Source organism: Cucurbita pepo, chromosome 10, assembly GCF_057944985.1.
Source record: "Cucurbita pepo subsp. pepo isolate OVF chromosome 10, ASM5794498v1, whole genome shotgun sequence".
NCBI classification, from domain to species: Eukaryota; Viridiplantae; Streptophyta; class Magnoliopsida; order Cucurbitales; family Cucurbitaceae; genus Cucurbita; species Cucurbita pepo.
This window is the reverse complement of record NC_141807.1, coordinates 13,101,971-13,113,700: the sequence shown is the minus strand read 5'-3', so window position 1 is coordinate 13,113,700 and position 11,730 is coordinate 13,101,971. Positions and strand designations below refer to the sequence as shown.

General features: G+C 41.0%; 1 non-coding gene across 1 annotated transcript; it reads left to right on the top strand.

The window, feature by feature from the left end:
* Positions 1-2,463: 2,463 nt before the first annotated feature.
* Positions 2,464-2,535, top strand: TRNAC-GCA (transfer RNA cysteine (anticodon GCA)). The gene has a single exon. It is a non-coding gene; the product is annotated as a tRNA-Cys (tRNA).
* Positions 2,536-11,730: the final 9,195 nt, after the last annotated feature.

Sequence of the window (11,730 nt, the reverse complement as noted above, 5' to 3'; positions counted from 1 at the left end):
TCCTGTCTGCTAACTCCTTCATTTATTCAAACAAAGACTTACAACTCTCATTAATGTTCAATCAGGGCGTACGGTCATATCGGTGCTCCGGTTCAGGCAATGGAATTGTGAGACGAGAAGAGGTTCAGTCGCTTCTCTTTCTTTCCTTTCTCTTTTTCTTGAATGAATCTTGCTGGATGGATGGAGGGAGTCTTTCCTTTGTTTGTTGACGGCAGTGCCTATATTTTGTATTGTTTTGGCTTTAGCGGCAACCCCTGAATCTCGAGCCGCGGGGCGTTCCATTCCAACCAAGTTCTGTTCCAAGAATGCCCTTGCCGGAGAAAGCGGGACTGCTTGCTGTTGCATATTCGAACTACTCATTCAAGCATGATTCGCATCATGATGTTCAATAAGGAAGCTCCAATAGAAAATGTCAAGGAAAAAGCCTTCGAAGATGAACTTGTTCCCATTCAATAGTCAAGAATGCCTGGCTGGGTATCTTGCTGGAACAATCTGTTCTTCCGGAATACCTTACCTGGATTCAGTGCCAAAGAATTTCCTGTCTCTCGCTACCATATAGTATGAATCTATCTATACTTGGTGATAAATAAAGCATCCGCACTTTGATCTCTCTATCCCTCTCTCAGTTCATCAAATGGAGTTTATCGAGATAGATCCCCAATGACTAATCCTTGCATGAATTGCTAATGATCCAATAAGTCCAACATTCATTCCTTTTCCTTCAGACGTGTCAATTGAGCAAATGGGTCCACAATGACTAGGATGGCTGGCTATCTCGTCAAACTAGCTGTTCGCCCTGTCAATCCTCCTGGCCCCAAATCACTCAATTTTCTCCCATGAACTAGTTGTGTCAATGGATGAGTTCGATCTCAAACTTGAGATACCTGTGGTGTAATCGAAAACTGATTCAACCGTGGCGTGGTTGTTAATGGAGTGGAAGTTACCAAATTCTGAGGGAGGAGTCGGTATCAATTTATGTCTAATCCACATATAGTTCCTCTAACCATCCATATTTTCTAAACGAACGTCAGCCAATCCGAATTGATCTTGTAAGAGACCGGCGACAGAGCGAATCCCTTTCGTTTTCAAATGATTCATACCATACCGGCAAGTGTACCCATTCCCAATTTCAGTCCAATCAAATGATCTGCAGCTGCCAATACAATATATCCGGCGGTAAGAAAAATGTATTGTTTTATAAGGTATATCAAGATTCAGTCTCTGGTTCTGATTTCGTCGACCAATCCTTGTTGAAAGAATTTCTTTTGTAATTCCTTACTTAAGGATGAAGAAAATACCGGATCTCCGCTGATCCCATTCCATTTGTTTGTTCTCCTTATTCGAGTGAGTCAGGAAAGACCAAACAATTTCCGGGTAGCAAACATTCTCGAGAATTTCTCTTAGATTCGAACCCATAGCTGATGATAGAACTAGAATAGATATTTTTTGTTTCCTACTCCCCCGAGCCGAGCCCATATCCTTGCTTTTGATCACTCTCTCATTCTATCCTCCCCAATAAGATATTATGGTGTGGTGGGTATAGACTGAAATTCCGTTATGGTCCAATTCTGCCCGGCAATAGATACCAGCGTGGCTTTGCAATATGTGACTGATCCCGATTCTGTATAGTCTGACTATAGAAGTTCCCAGGGAATGAATGAATTAGAGGAATGTTTCCAATCAAAATGATTTGTTCTTGCCTATCCCTCCAGGTTTTCCAAATTCATCCTGCGGATACGTATAATTCAGAGGAATATGTGAGTGATGGATGAGTAGCCAGCATCTCTTTCTTTTATCAATGGTTCTAACAATTTCTATGTTTCTGCAAATAATGGAAATTCCATTTTGGGCAACTTAGAAAGTTCTTCCGTTAAGCCATGATCAATGAACCTACAACTGAACTTCAAATTGTATCTATCTGATTAAACCCAGCTAGGCATTGTCGACATTCTCTCATTTCCACCCGCAACCAAGCATTTTGTTGATTTCCCATTTATAATAGAAAAAGGATTCTCAAAATGGCATTCTGAACATTTCCTATAAGCATCTTATTAAGATACCCGATTTAGCTAATTGTAATAATCAGAATTTATGCTCTGGGGGTTACACTAATAATCGCTATTCTCATTTTCATTAAGAAGGATTCTCTTTTATGGTTATGGAAACGAATCAATACGGATGGATTAGTAATGATTAGTTATGTATCGGGGATTGTTTTCTGATATCATTAGGGAACCCTACCTAATTTTCCTTCCCTTTGAATCCAAGAATCATTTAGGAATGAACAGCACAGTCAATAGTGAAAGTGAACGGTTCCCATTTGTCTGTCTCCTTCATTTTAGCTTTTGTGACTGAAAATCCTTTTGGCAATAGAAAAAGTCAAGTTCCGTTTTTAGGTTTCAATATTGTGGAAGATACTATCAATCGAAGAGATAGGGCCAATCCAAGATTTAGTAGTCTTTTGGCGGCATGGCCGAGCGGTAAGGCGGGGGACTGCAAATCCCCTTTTCCCCAGTTCAAATCCGGGTGTCGCCTCATCAACAAACAAAAGAATGGAAAGACTTTCCGCTATTTTGCTGATATAACCTTATCTTTAGCATTTGTTTACCGGAGAAGGAGAGAGAAGACAAAACAAAACAAAGCAAGCCTCTTTCGATTTGCTTGATTCTAAGCATCCTTAGGGGTTCGGTAAAATGCTATACACATCCTTGCGTCTAGGTTTCGTTTCAAGAATTCAGTGTTAGTAGAGTAATGTCATGCAACATCGTTCAATTTGGATATGATAACCCCTCGACTCCGAATGGGGACTGATTGGGTCTTGAATTAGGGGGTAGGGAATCTCATTTCATTTTGAGTTACAGAAAGGAGGAAGATACTTTATATATGGACTCATGAAAGTATCTGAGTGCTCGAGCAGTCATTGGCTCTTTTTGTTATTAGAATCAATCTTAAAGGAAAGGAACACACAACTTCCTTCTTTTCGATAAGCTCTAGCATGTAATAGCTCATCTCATCTCCTGATTGTCTCTATGAATAGGGGGGCAGGGGGAGACAGTAAAGATTATCTCAAATGAGAAAGGAATAATAGTTAGCGTATGCGATAGATAGTGATCCATGTTGATTGACTCTTTTTATACACTCATTTTTTCATGTAATTCAGGACAACAAAAGAAAGGCTAGGTCTTATTATTCCTACCTAGATGGTATGGGACTAACACTCCTTTGAGACTTCCAAGAGGTTCTCTGCCCCGCCTCTTTTCTTTCTACTTCATTTTGTCGATTATACTCTACTAATTAATAGTTCTAATTCGATTTTGGGGATTGTTTCATCAATGGTGTTGTGTTCAAATCCCTTTTTGACTATGCGCTAGTGATTCTACTATAATTAGTCCAGAATAAGGAATAATTCTTTTCTGAGAGATAGGGACAGAATTCACATGGATATGGTAAGTCTCGGCTGCTTTCAGGGTAGTCTTTCGATTTTCTCTTTCACTCGGAGTATGGGGAAGAAGTGGACTCGAGAAGTACTACTAAGAATCAAACTGTATCAATTGTTTTTGGTTGGTTTATTTGATGGATCATTTTGCAACACTTTTTCTCTTTTCTTTTTACAGTAAAAAACGCAAAAGGAATTCCTTCCGATTATCCGTTTTGAAGTGGGATACATACTTGCGACACCAAACAAAGAAGATAGACATAGTGGTTGTCCAATGAGATACTCCGCATAATAGTACCTCGGGGTAGACCCCCAAATATTACGTGCTTCCCACTTGTTTGATTTCTTTCTTATTCTTAGTTAGTCTTTAGGATTTCTGCTTGCTTGTTTTATCGAACTCATTTCATATCATGGTTCAAACGGGAAAGATGGGGTTTACTAATTCTTTGACAGAAATCCGAAGAGAAAAAGTGCTGCCTACGGAACCGAACCCCTGGATCATCTGTGCTCAATCAATTACTTCTTTATCATTCTAAAAGAAGGAAGGAAGGGATTAGTGGCCTTTCGATTATTTCATTTCCGATTCATTGGAAGGAATCACCATGAATTATGAAGCAAAGAGTTGGGCCACGATGGATATTTCATGAACGAACATGGCATATATGTAATTGATATGATATCCCTATAGAAAGGGAAGATGAATTCAAATTCAGCACTTTGACTCTTTTGACGTCTATTCAAAGGGGGTAGGAACTAGAATGAACAGTGCAGTAGCAATAAATGCGAGAATAGAGACTTCCATAATCTCATCGTTTCAGTTTTGATAGGAAGATCATCTCAGCCATTTCTTTCTCATTTGTTGCATTCTTTCTTTTCTCTAATCTACTTCCCTCTTGTCCAATGCAATTAGCTGATTCAGTCTCAGCAGACTAACTACCTCTACCCTCAGTTTATAAACAAACTCAAGCAAACACACACTGCTCAATTCTAAAAAGGAAAAGGAGGTAGGTTCTAACGTCACCCCTTTTTGTGTACTGATCAAATCTTCTTCAAAAAAAAGAATGAAAGAAGAAACGGAAACTTTCTAAAATGATGAATTCCCTCACTAAGAGAGATAGATGGGGATCCTTCCTTGTTTGTATTAATATCCTCTTTCCTTTCATTAGTAGTGGAACGTATATATCAAAAGTTTAGTGTGAGATTAGAATGAGATAGATTATTTCTAATTCCAAGTAGTTTAGTAATTCAATTGACTGACTAATTGAGGTTACACAAAATCGGAGCCTGAACGGAACGTATATATTTTGCTTGCTTGCTTTCAGACTAAAAGTTAGATCAGAGTTGACGTCACTCCTTCCTTTTTGTGTATCGTATAAATTCCCTTTGTGTATGTGCTTCCCGGGAACGTATAGTACTCGATTCCATTAGCTAAATCGAGCGTAATCAACTAGACCCAGTACGGTATTCATTCGAATCGGGAATATGATGCTACTAATAATTGCGGTATGGCACATATGGCTTTCTCCCATCAATCAAGACTCGTTGAAGAAATGGAAATTGCCCTATTAGTTTTTATTGGATTTGGATCCATCGAGACTGACTGACGGGGCTCGAACCCACAGCTTCCGCCTTGACAGGGCTTTGACCAATTGAACTACAATCCCGGGGAAATCAAGTGTACATGTTGTTGATTTCATTTCCTTCAAACAACCCTTTCCATGTAGATTTTTTATTCGAATTGGCATATTTTACCAGACAGAGACGCGAGGAATAGATTGATATGCTATGAGACAGTTACTTTAGTAAGAGGAGCATGGATTCATAGTCCTTATTGTCAAATTGATTGATAATCCATCTATCTGGCAATCAATAAAAAAAGAGGGAGGGGTTACTATTCCTTCCTTCATATCCAGCAGTTCTGGCGAAGGACAAATGGAACATATCATTTTATGGTGGGATACGCGAATTAGTGGGCCGAGCTTGATTTGAACCAGCGTAGACATATTGCCGTTTACAGTCCGTCCCCATTAACCGCTCTCGCATCGACCCGAGAAGAATCCATTCCAAGCTTATTCATAATCCATGATCCACTTCGTAGTACCCTACCCACAGACAGGGGAAGGCGAATCCCCGCTGCCTCCTGAGAGATGTCCTGAACCACTAGACGATGGGGGCATACTTGCTCGACTGCCATAATACTATCTATGAGAAGAAAGAGTATGAATAGTTTTTTGAAATTGTCAATATAAATAGAATCGACTAATATGATGCAATTCGAAGGAGTTTTCTGTCTTGCATTATTCCATAGAATTCTATATATCAATTCTTTGATTTAAATCATACGAAGGCTAGTACCCTTCGGGAAGTTATTGGTTTGCCATATGCTATAAACGAACGGGATGAAACTCTCTCATACTTAATCTCATTGGTAAGATTAGGTTAGGTAGGTGTATATTTCGATCTCACACTAAGCCAAGAAATTCATTCAAGGAAAAGGGAAGGTAGGAAATCTGGGGAAGAGAGGGATAGGGATCCACAAGTTCTTGTTAGAATTCTTTTTCTCGCCAAGTCGAATTGCTGCTTTATCAATGATTCGGTGAATGGATCTATATTCAAGGGTGTACATGTCTCCATCAAATGAATTAGGGTGGGGCTCATCCATTTAAATCAGCGAGTAATCAATCCTCTTTTTCGTTCCTAAATCAGCGAGTGGATAAGACCCATTTATGTACATTCTTCTCATTTCTAATAATTATAGAGACGCAACTCATCGTGGCTAGTGGCTTATTCAGTCAGAAATTGAATCAAACAAATAGGCCTTTTTCACTAAGTGGTAGAGTAACGAACGTCATGGTAAGGCATAAGTAAGCAGTTAAAATCCGATAAGCATGAAATTAGAACAGTAGATCTTTTTTCTTTCATTTTCATATTGACTTGGTACACACACAGGAATCTGGCGATATTGACGATTCAATCATCTTGTTTGTAGACGTTCTATAGGCAAAAATGGCTATCTATTTCCCTTTCGCGCCACAGAGAAACGAACGGTTATTCCAAGTCACTATGAGCCCTTTCAAAATCTCTTTCTTTGATTCCAAACACAGTAAAAGATAGATAGGTGTAGGATTGAATGAATGAATTGACTCTCATGTAAAGGAAAGAAGCGAAGCCACCTTGTTTACTGTCTTTGAAGGTTCAGGGGAAGTAGTTCAGGGAATATCGGTTCACTCTCATTCATCTTGAGTTTCGTCTTTCAAGCTGAATCAAAGGAAAGCAAAGAGCTACTTCATTACCAAGTGTTTGAAGGAAGAAATAGGGGAAGGGGAGAGAAGCCGAGGTTCATGCTTCTTTTGTTTCGTTTTTCACCCAAAAAATAGACAGAGGATAGGAAAATCTCCCAAAAAATAGACAGGGGATAGGAGCAAAAGATTCAGTGGAAAATAGAATCTGGAGCAGGTTGGTAAACCACTTTTGTAATCTCTTACCAGGCCAGCAGAATCCCTCTAAGTTCCAGTGTAGTCCTTCTCCATTTTGTCAGCCAGTTGTAGTAAGATAAGCCCCTTCAGCGGTAATGCCTTCCTAAGCCCATCTTATCTTGACTTGAAAACTCTCTCTGTGCACTTCTCATCGCCCTTAGCTTGGCGCTAGATTGATTCTTTCTTATTCTATTTTCTCTCTATAAAGGGGGATCAGGTCCTCAAGGGTATGGGTTCAAGGTTGCTCTACTTACTTGATTAATGATATATTTTCTGAGAATGAAGCATACTTCTAACTATTGCAGTACTTATGGCGAGTACTAAAGGATATCCAAGCAGTGAGTTGGATGTCCAAGCTTCATAAATGCGTTGCTCTTTCATCTACTCAAGCTGAGTACGTGGCCATAGCTGAAGCTGGAAAGGAGATGATATGGATGACAGACTATCTAGAAGAATTAGGCCGGAAGCAGTGCAAGAAGATTCTTTATACAGATAATCAGAGTGCCATACAGTTGGTGAAAAACCCAGTCTATCATTCAAGGACAAAACACATTAGAAGATTGTACCATTTCACTCGCAGGTTAGTGGAAGAAGGCGATATGTGTTTGGAAAAGATAGAGGGTGCAAAGAATCCAGCAGACATGTTGACAAAATGTGTTGATGTTGGAAAATTAAAGCTATGCAAAGCCCTAATTCGTATGGTGTAGGATCAGTCTCCAAGTGGGAGAATTGTTGAGTTATGGAGTCTGCTCCCTGTATTTATAGCTTGGTCAATGGCTATATCCGGTAAAGCTATATTTGGTAAAGCCATATATGGTGAAGCTATATCCGGTAAAGCTATATATGGTACATATCTATATATAGTAGATGGTTAAATCTGGTAAAGCTATATTTAGTAGATTGAACCATATATATATCCCGTCCAGTAAAGCTTTGAAATGTACTTTCTATTCTCTGTACTCTCTTGTTGTACATGTCTGAAGTCATCAATAAAAAATTCTTTTAGCCAGAGTTCTTCTTGCAATTCTCTCTATCCTTTTCTTTGTGATCATCTAGATCGAGCGTGTGCGTTGTTGTGCGATCCTAACACTTAGGCCCCCTTCACCAATCATGTTCATCTAATAAGCCCTAGTACTATGTTTGTTCTCCAAGCTTGACTATAATAGAAATAGAATAGGCAGGCCTTTTAGAGAACAGTAGTTGGGTTAGCTCTGCCTTGTTGTGATAGGGGGCTGAGGGGTGAAAGAGCGAGACCGAGTGAAAGAGTGTTTGAAGGAATCTTGAGAATTTACTGACAGTGAACTCTCATTTCTTCTTCGATAGTCTTGACTTATTAATTACCTTGACTCTCTTTTATCCCCAAAAATACGGGGGAGGATAGAAAAAATCAGAAATGGTCTTTACAGGATCCGGAGAATGAATCTTGTCTTGTTGTCTTGCTTTCGTCTCCCTTCTTTCTTTGATTTACTCTCTCTCCTGTAAAGGAATAGAATATCTGATTCTTCTTCTTTGACAATATTACCTAACTAACCGGATTGAACTGTAAAGGGGCGAAGCCGTGAGACCGAGAGGGAGAGGGGCGAAGCCCTGAGACCCGTAGGGCGAAGAGGTGACCGATCTGGTCAAAATAGGTTAACAAAAAAAGGTGTGTCCGGGCTAGTGTAGCTAATGTGACTTTCTCGATCTATAGTTCCTCTTTCTTCTCCTATTGAGTATGGTTCTATTGAGCGTGATACCCACCCTCTACAAATAGAATGTAGTTTTTGAAAAGGTCTTTAAACGACTCTTCGTTAGGCTCTACTGACGCACAAGCGCTAAGCGATAATAAGACCTTACTAGGGTAAAAAGGATAGCAAAAGGCAGATTTGTTCAATTTTTCGACTAAGACTTAACCGGGATCTCCCGTTGGTTAGTATTAGTAGTATTTTGATTCGTCAGACTTGTGTGTCTAGGTCGGGCGTGACCCCTTTCCCAGAGGCTGCAATAGATAGCTTTTGTGGCACCCTTTCGCGCTCTCACGTGGTAGACTCAATAGTAGGATAGCTTTGGGATGGATGGCTTTAGTTCTTTTGTCAACTGCTCACTAGGATTGAGGATCAATTCTTTAATAAAACAGGTTGATCTGTTCCCTCTCCCTATGGAACAATACTGGACAGAGGATCTCCCGAAACAAGAAGTAAGACAGGACTTTATCGAATTCACTTCTGGAAAGAATGTACATGACTGGACTGCCCCAAAAGGGGGGTCATAGGCTGCTCCGGGCTCCCCCCCTCTCTCTTCATCCGACTCAAGCGTAATCCAAAAGCGCAAGTCGTCTTCGTCTAAGGCATTCTACTTTGTAGGAGCTTCCCTACTTCCTAGGGTTGGAGATGTAATCCATTCTGCTACCTGTATCGCATCACTTCTTTTGTAAAGCCCCCCTTCCTTGGGCTAGTTATACCCAACACCTCTGCTTGCCAACTACCTCCGCTTTATGTATGACCGGGGCACCCACCTATGGTATGGAAAAAAGTATCCTATGTATGTGTCAAACTATTCTAGTCAAGCCTAGCCAGTCTCTTCTCTCTCCCCAGTGACGATCTGGTTCTGCATCTTTTGTTTACACCTTTCCCAGCGAACCAGTGAATATCCGCCCGCTGGTGGAGCACATGCCGGCATACGCGCTATCCATTACAGAGCCCCTACGCACGCTCTATCGCTGAAAGCATTGGGTTCGGTATCTCAAGTCATTCTCGGTTCAATCCCTATTCCTCTTTCTCTAGCAATTCCCGTTCGGTATCTTTGTATGTATCAATGGGTTCATCAGCACATCTACGATCTACATCCCTCATTCCATCTCCAAGAGCAGAAAGAGCCTTTCCCTCCAACAAAAGAAAACCAAGAAGATCTCCTTGGTCCCCTCGACACCCCCTTCCCCCCTACTCTGCCTGACTTTAGTTTGTGTGCTCGAGATAGAGAGAAAGAGCATAGAGAATCAGACCTACCTTTTGCCAGTGTTCGAACATGAAGCATTGCACTCCTCACATGTACACGTAAGGAGCCCATTAGAAAGATTATCAGCAAAAGAGTTAGCCTATAAGTGGTCGTTAGTCGGTCCATATAAATAGACATTATTCTAGTCCATAGAAGGGGATATCGTCAGCTTTCTTTTTTCCATTGCTTATACCGAGGTTCGATCCAACGAAATAGCTCGATCTTGCCCGCTTCCGGACCTTTCAAACCATTGCTTCCAAACACCATCTTCCAAACCCCCGTTTACCCCTGCAAAAGCTTAGGGCCTTGGAAGCGTGTGAAGTAGGCGTCTCGTCCAAATCAAAATAGTCGTAGCCAGATGAGGTTGTTTTTTCACTTCCTTGATCTCTGTCCAGCCATTCACTCATTCCTCCCGAGAGGGAAAATCATCAAGCAGTAAGTAAACGCGTATGGTTCAAGACCACTCCTTCCTTCCTCTCCCGCATGTCCCGCTTTGATCGCTATTCTTCTTCTATATAAAATAGGGTCGTCTGTCAGAAGTTTTGTAGTTGCTGCGAACCCTTCTCTAAATCATGGGCTAGGATCTCCTTATTCTGGGGTAGGCTGCCCAACCATATGCTTATAAAGTACGAACTCAACTTGGCGAATCTCTTTGAGCAGTAGCATTTCTGGTATTTCGTTGATTATCCAACTCTTTCCGCTCTTTGAGGAAGTATCTCTGCAGAATCTGCTTTAATGCCTTTAAACTAGACTTCGTCACTTTTGGGTCTATGACGGGACAATGCCCCGCGCTTGCTTTGATCGCAATTCTTTTATATCAAACCGGTCAATGTAGAGAAGGACATCCTCGAATGGGTTCACCAGGATCACTGGCAGTTCACCTGCCCCGCTTGCACCCGTTCTTTTTCTTTTTTCAATCTACCACCGAGCACCTCTTTTTCACTATCGTTGGTGGTTAAGGCTCTCGTCTCTTCTATTTCTATTATTTCTATATAGTAACGGATTTATCTGGGCAATCTTCTATGTCTTTGACAAAAACAAAACATGTATATCCAGTCGACCCTCTTTTGATAAGGGAGAAAGATCATGGGCGAGCGTGGAAAAAAAGCCTTGCTCTTCTCGTGCTTCCAGCTCAATCAGCCATATACGCGTGTGTTCATTCTAAAACTGAACTTAAAGGACGGCCTCGTCGCACTCTTACCAGTAGGAGAGGTCCCTCGGTCAATAACACGCTGGTCAGGAAGTCCCCTGAAGAAGCCTTTTGTTTGTTGTTTTCTAGGGGACGAGAAGTGGAATACGTGATCTTTCTTATTCCTGGGGATAAGGGTTGGACCCGGTAAGACTTTCTTGCTCGAAAGCGAGAACCCATCCCGGTAAGGTTAATAGTTTGATTCCTTACGATATGAATGATCTTGTTCCCTATATTAAATAGACCAATATCGCCTGCATGTCACCCAAGGCCTAGTGAAGGTGGTTTGAGCTCATTTTGTCTATCTTCCTAATTTTCCGGAGAAGTAATAAATAGAGTGAAATAGTGAAGAGTTGCTCTGTAGCTCTTGCTTGGATAGAGACGAGGATGTGGGTGAAGTGAGCAGAAGAGAGGAAGAAGAGAGAGCGAAGACTTGCTCTTGCTATTGCAAGTTTTTGTTTAGCAGCTAGCCTGCGGGTTAGGAGTGCAACGTTAGGTGCGCAGCGAATTTGCTAGTCTAGACCTCTATGCCTTATTACTAGTGTATTGGTGCTTATGAGGGCTTGTGGCTGTGGTAATTCCTATTTCGTTTGCTAAGCGATAGCCCACCCACCTACAAGTAGGTTCAATAAGGAAGAAATTTGAATCACTATCTC